The sequence below is a fragment of the Pyrus communis genome, chromosome 8 (genome assembly GCF_963583255.1).
Source record: "Pyrus communis chromosome 8, drPyrComm1.1, whole genome shotgun sequence".
Lineage (NCBI taxonomy): Eukaryota > Viridiplantae > Streptophyta > Magnoliopsida > Rosales > Rosaceae > Pyrus > Pyrus communis.
Window position 1 is genome coordinate 4,287,712 of NC_084810.1, and position 7,279 is coordinate 4,294,990.

At 34.2% G+C, this 7,279-nt stretch overlaps 1 long non-coding RNA gene across 1 annotated transcript; it reads left to right on the forward strand.

Annotated features, from left to right (window-relative positions):
* The first annotated feature begins 1,142 nt into the window (after positions 1 to 1,142).
* Positions 1,143 to 1,776, forward strand: LOC137742759 (uncharacterized). The gene is made up of 2 exons (XR_011069430.1): positions 1,143 to 1,342; positions 1,514 to 1,776. It is a non-coding gene; the product is annotated as an uncharacterized lncRNA (long non-coding RNA).
* Positions 1,777 to 7,279: the final 5,503 nt, after the last annotated feature.

Below are 7,279 nucleotides of genomic sequence, written 5' to 3' on the forward strand. Positions count from 1 at the left end.
ACCCTTTCATACTATGTTACCTCATTTTAATGTTTAAGTTGTTAACATGCAAGTAAAATTAAAATATTTTATAACATGAAACTTAAAACAACATTTAGCGACAAATAGCCCTCAAAATATGTCCGGAAACTATACTTTAATATGATAGTTCAATTTAATTAACCAATAAAATTAAAAAACAAACTTAAAATAATAAATTATTGAGGGGGCTAAAAAATAGTCCCATTCAGTTGGAGATTGTATATAGATATGGTCTGATACTGTTCATTAAAAAACGATATAGACGGAAGCTAAATATATCCCTTTCAGTTGGAGATGGCCTAATGATTCTGAATTCCAATTTTTCTCCGCTCATACCTAGCACACAACCCTGGGTTAAGCCAACGCTGGGTGAACTATTCACAAATCTTTATTTTTGGCTGTTGGATCTTTTACTCCACATAATCCAACGATTCATTTAATTGGCGAATGCCCTCGAAAATTTCGAATATCTCGCGTGTTTAGAGCAATTCCACCTCTAAAAAAATGCGCTGGTACCGAGCCCATTTAATCCATTCAGTGAACAGTGATAGACCCCAATGAACAATAATTGGCCAAATGCATCTCCACCCCTAAAAAATGCATTGGCACAAACAATCTTCACTCCTACAAAATGCGCTGGCACCTAGCCTATTTAAAATATTATTATTATATTTTTTATAAAATAATTTAAAAAAAATTAGTTTTAATTTCGGAAATGATTTTTAACCAATTTTATCATGCTGTGTCATTATCCGAAAGTATTATTTTGTGGATAAATGTCTGATAAGATTTTCAACCAATCCCAACACGCCGCGTGTCACTATCGGTTTACAATAATTTAGCCAAGATTTCGATCAGATTTTCAACCAATCTAGTCATACCACGTGTCATTATTCGAACGTACTATTTTGTGGATAGATTTCCGATAAGATTTTCAACCAATCCCAATACGTCACGTGTCACTATTTATTTACAATAATTTAATCAAGAATTCGATAAGGTTTTCAACCAATCACGTGGCATTATCAGAACCTCATCCTCTTTTTTTTTCTTTTTTTTTTCTTTTTTTTTTTTGTGGTCCATATAAACCCTACATTGATTCTCATTCATACACCAATTCCCAATTCCCAAATCCCAAATTTCCGAATTATTTCCCAATTCGATTCCTGCAATCTCTTTCTCGATTTCACATACAGAGATCCAATGGCGACGGTGTCCAATACCCGTCCGGACGGGGACGATGAGGATCCGCGACCTACCAAACAACCACGGCTTGGAGAGGCAGAAGATGCCAAGGAGGAGTAACCTAAACCTGAACCTGGTATGTATGTATGATTTTGGTTGTTGTGTTTTTTTTTGTGTGCCAGAAACTGGGTGTAGAAGAATAAATGTTTAGGCATGCTACCTCCCAATTCCCAATCCCCAGTTTCCCACCACCACAAGTTCATTACAACAAACCCTAACTTACAATCTCTTTCTCGATTTTACACAGACACAGATCCCATGGCGCTGGATGATCAATCACCGCAGCCAACTAGTTGAGGCAGAAGATGAACCTGCTGGTACGTATGCTTTTTGTGTTTTGACGAATTTCTTTTATTTTTTCATTTTGGTACCAGAATTTCTGATGTCGAAACTTGTCCTTATTTTATATTGAGTTTATTCACCTTTTGGTTTATGTAATTGAATGAAATTCTATGTGATGTCGCGAGAATATTTTTAATTGGTATAAAATCGAGTAAAATTTCCAACAAATTTTTGCTCATAATTGTTGTATTTCTGTTTCTAGGAATTGATAGGTGTCTAGACTATCCTTGTGCAGTTCTTCTGGGAATGAATTTAGTTGCTTAAAAAAAAAAAAAAAAAATCTAGTAATTTGTCAATTGATGCAACCAGAAAGGAAGAGGCAATTGGGAACAATTTCAAGTAACTAGAAACTTTGTACCTTTCCAAAGGGAATTAGAACAAAAGCCCATTACAGGCAGTAGATATAGCTGTTCTCTTGGTCTTCAGTTTCTGATTGCAGATTCTTAATTTGCTTTGGCACCCGTGAAGACTGGTATATAGATAGACAGATTCAGGATGGACGAATGCGGTTTTGACACACTAACTTAACGCCTTATAAGCTGTTGAACATTCTTAATTTGCTTCTAATTAGATTCCCTTCGGGCATGACCCATACTTATTAACTTGTGCAGACATTCTTAGATATGTGCTCTATATAATCTCTACAAAAAAAAAAAAAAAAAAAAAAAGAGACCAAAGTGTCTTTTAATTTGTTTTGTGCATGATTGATGGTGCCTACCCCACATAGGGAGATAACATATATATCAAGAATCTAGTCATTTTTCAACAGGGTCGATCTTGAATATAGCTAGCTTCCCTGTTAATTTATATTTTTTAATCAACGATTCAAATTCGCTCGTATGAGTATATATATGTTTAGATTCAGGAATGCTGTTTTGTCACAAATATAACACCTTATTAACCATTGCTTTGAAAATAGTATTTAGGATGTATATACTTTGAGGAAATTGGTATAAAAATTGTTGTGTGTTTCTGTTTCTGGGAGTTGATGGGCATCTAGACTATCTATCCTGGTGTACTTCTGAGAATGAATTTGGTTTCTTAAAAATCTTGTGTAATTTATTGAGTAACCAGTAATATGTCAATTGATGAGATCAGAAAGAAAGAGGCAATAGGGAACAATATCAAGTAACTATTAACTTTTTACTTTTTAAAGGGAATTAGAAGAAAAGCCCATTATAGGCAGTAGATATGTTGTTCTCTTGGTCTTCAGTTTCTGGTTGCATCAATCCTTTGCTGGTGATGTTTTGGGGAGATATTGTTATCCTTGTGTTATTTTCGAAAATGGATATTTAGTAACTAGTAATTTGTCGATTTTCAGTAACTTGTTCATAAATATGTGCTTTCATCAATTTGCTGCAGCTAGCTTCTCCATTAACTTTATATGTTTCATTAACGATTCAAACTTGCTTTTAAGAGTTTAATGGTATATATGTAGTCAGATTCATGACCCGTACTTAATAACTTGCGCAGACATTCCTAGAAATGTGCTCTATTAAACAGACCAAAGGGTCTTTTTAGTTTGTTTCGTGCATGATTGATGAAGACATATAGCCTAACCCACATGGGGATAACACACATATATATATATATATCAATGGTTGGTTTTGGTGAAGATAAAAAGATGAAGACTTACTGTATAAGTGAGACTTTACTTCTATTTTTTTTGTTTTTTTGTTTTTTTACTGAATGATTCTTCTTTTCATTTGCTATTAATTAGTAATCTGTTTCATTGTGTTATGTTAGATTCCGCTGTGTACACTAAATTCACTAAATATAGAATTGATGTTTATGCTACAATGTTTGGTGCCAAAAATGTCATGTAGAAATTATTTTGTGAATTAGCCACTTATCGTGAAAGTCAAAATGATCCTGTCTCTGTAAAGGACCTTGCTATAGCTGCTTCCGACAATCTAATAAGATATGGGAATACCAAGAAGGGTCAAATTGGATCAGACCCAGGAGATAAGAACTCTAAAGCCTATAAGATATGAAAATACGAAACCAATAGGTGGGAGCAGAGATACGATCACAGTGCTGCATTTATTTGTGATTATGAAAATAAGTTAGGATAAATTAAGTTGTTTTAAAGGTTCGTCTTTTGATTTTCGTGCGCCTTCTTTCTGATACTCGTTTCAACGGCTCATGTTGTTTCAAGTTCCAAAAAATCTATGTCTCTCGATATTGCTATCGTGTCCCCTTAGATATCTCCCATGAGTATACTAATGATCAAATTCTTAAAGGTGTGACAGAAGAAGAAGCTTTGAAAGCACCAATCAAAGATCATCCACCTTATTTTGTGCTTGGGTCATCACGTAAGGTGGTGGATAAGTTCATGTCCCAAAAATCTACTCTTTTTGTGGAAGGTATTTTTCTTTTTGCGTTAATTAACCCTTTGATTTATATGTTAAGTTATCAAAATTTTTGTGTTGTTTTGTGTTAATAAGATCATAATGTTTTATGTATGCAATTCATATTATTTACTTTTTACAGCTTTTTGTTAATTTTGGAGCCTCTGTTTTGGAGTTTCATTTTGCTTAAGTTGTGTAGCTTGCTGTTGTTATTCTCTTTTGTCTTTTTGGTTGGTTTGCATGAATATCGTTTTTTCCGAACCAAAATCCGTGGTGACTGAAGATTTTTTTCTTTCAAATGAATGAAGTAACCGTTAAAGATGAAAGGACTAAGTGCCTTAACTTTGGTAAAGCGGCAGTTGTTTTTTTCAGTTTGTTGTTGGATTTGGAAGGATTGTAATAGATGGGCTGAAGTTCCGTTAAAGATGAAAGGACTAAGTGCATTAATTTTGTATACGCACATTAATTTGTGGTCAGATTTTGAAGGATTGTAGATGGTGTTCTGAAGTCCAGTAAAGGGATGTAGGAGGGAAAGTGTCATTAATTTGTGTTTAGATTTGGAAGAATTGTAGATGGTGTTTTGAAGTCTAGTAAAGGGATGTAGGAGGGAAAGTGTATATTTTCTTTCTAAAGAATGAACAATAAAAGTTAAAAAAAAAAAAGGGTTTATTATCTTTGGTGCTTTTGTTTGCAGTCATAGAATTAGTTTTAGGGTTGGACTTTTGTATCGTGGAGATATGTTTGATGGCCTATCTATTTAACTAGCTAAGGCTGTGGTTGGAGCAATCATTATTAACGTACAAGGGGGGGTGTGAAATCCACGGTAAGTTTTTTAGTAAACATTTTTATCTTCTTGGATTATTTTACCAACTTATATAATTTTGTTGTGACCGTTAGTTAGGGGAATCTGTATGGGTGGTCGTACCCTTGTCTTCGATTGCGACGTCACTAAAGTGTATACCTCTTTTGGCAGTGTGCCTGCTCTTCTTGTTTTTGTCTTCATTCTCGCATATGAAGGGATAGGCCATGAGTCTAACATTCTTTTTTGGGTTCTTCAAATGTGGTGGTTTTTGTTAGGTTGGGATCTATTCGGGGTTTTGGAATGCATGTGGTCACCTTTGAAGTTGGAGTTTTTGATGCACATATTTGAATTATTCATGACAAGATCTTAAAGAAGGCAAAGGGTTGGGGCAAACTAGGTTTGCATGAAGTGATGATTGGCAATATGGTTGTGCAAGTTTGAAGTCCTAGATTGAATCTCAAAGATATCGGGTCGATTTTAAAACTTTATCTTTGAGAGAGATTGAGATAGAGTTGGAAAAAGTGGGCTTGTTAGTCTTTTTGTTCAAACATCAGGAATATTTTAGTGTGTTTGTATGGACATATTTTTTTTTTTTGGCATGGACATATAAGGTTTTGTCCATGCCAAAAAAAAAAAATGTCCGTACAAGTAGACCAAGATATTCTTGTCCATGCCAAAAAAAAAAATGTCCGTACAAGTAGACCAAGATATTCCTGATGTCCAAACAAAAAGAGTAACCAGCCCACTTTTTCCAACTCTCTCAATCTCTCTAAAAAACGAAGTTCTAAAATCGACCCGATATCCTTGGGATTCAGTCTAGGACTACAAACTTGCATAGCCATATTGCCAATCATCATTTCAGGCAAACCCAACTTGCCCCAACCTTTTGTATTCTTTAAGATCTTGTCATGAATAATTCGGATATGTGTATAAGAAACTCCAACTTCAAAGGTGACCAAATGCATTCCAAAAAGATCCCAACCTACGAAAAAGCACCACACTTGGAGAAACTAAAAAGGACTGTATAGACTCATGGCCTGTCCCTTCATATGCGAGAATGGGGACAAAAACAAGAAGGGAAGGCACACTGACAAAAGAGGTATACACTTTAGTGATGTCGCAATCGAAGACAAGGGTACGACCACCCATACAGATTCCCCTAACTGACGGTCGCAACAAAATTATATAAGTTGGTAAAATAATCCAAGAAGATAAAAATGTTTACTAAAAAACTTACCGTGGATTTCACCCCATGTACATTTGATTGCTCCAACCACAGCCTTAGCTAGTTCCATAGATATGCCATCGAAAATATCTTCACGATACAAAAATTCACCCATAAAACTAATTCTATGACTGCACACAAAAGCGCCAAAGATAATAAACCCTTTTTTTCTAACTTTTATTGTTCATTCATTTAGAAAGAAAATATACACTTTCCCTCCTACTTCTCTTTACTAGACTTTAAAACACCATCTACAATCCTTCCAAATTAATGACACTTTACCTCCTACATCCCTTTACTGGACTTCAGAACACCATCTACAATCCTTCAAAATCTAACTACAAATTAATGTGCATATACAAAATTACACATCAATAAAATTCTATAAGAATAGCTCTCCACCTTGCCAAATACAAAGAAATAAACCCTTAGTTTGCTTCTACAGTTGATTTTTGAAAAAACATAAACGAAATACATATAATCTTATCTAACTATATATAACAACCTCAATAGTACGCATGTACACTTCAGAAATCTTTTGACTATTTTGCTCTCACTAGTGAAGTTTAAATGTCTAAACAACAAACGACAGAATACATTTTCCATCTTTTAGATACCTTTACAGAACTTAAGCCCATCTATTACAATCCTTCCAAATCCAACAAAAAAAACTGCCGCTTTACCAAAGTCAAGGCATCGAGTCCTTTCATCTTTAACAGTTACGTCATTCATTTGAAAGAAAAAAATCTTCAATCATCACGGATTTTGGTTTGGAAAAAACGATATTCATGTATACCAACCAAAAAGATAGAAGAGAATAACAACAAGAAGCTACACTACTTAAGCAAAACGAAACTCCAAAATAGAGGCTACAAAATTAATAATAAAAAAGCTGTAAAAGGTAAAATTATGAATTTCATACATAAAACATTATGATCTTATTAACACAAAAATTTTGATAACTTAACATATAAATCAAAGTGTTAATTAATGCAAAAAAAGTACATTCCAATAGATTTCTGGGACATGAACTCATCCACCACCTTACATGATGATCCGAGCACAAAGTAAGGTGGATGATCTTTGATTGGTGCTTTCAAAGCTTCTTCTTCTGTCACACCTTTAAGAATTTGATCATTAATATAATCCTGGGAGATATCTAAGGGGACACGATAGCAATATCGAGAGACATAGATTTTTGGAACCTAAAACAACATGAGCCGTTGAAATGATTATTAGAAAGAAGGCACACAAACATTTAAAACAACTTAACTTATTTTCATAACCACAAAT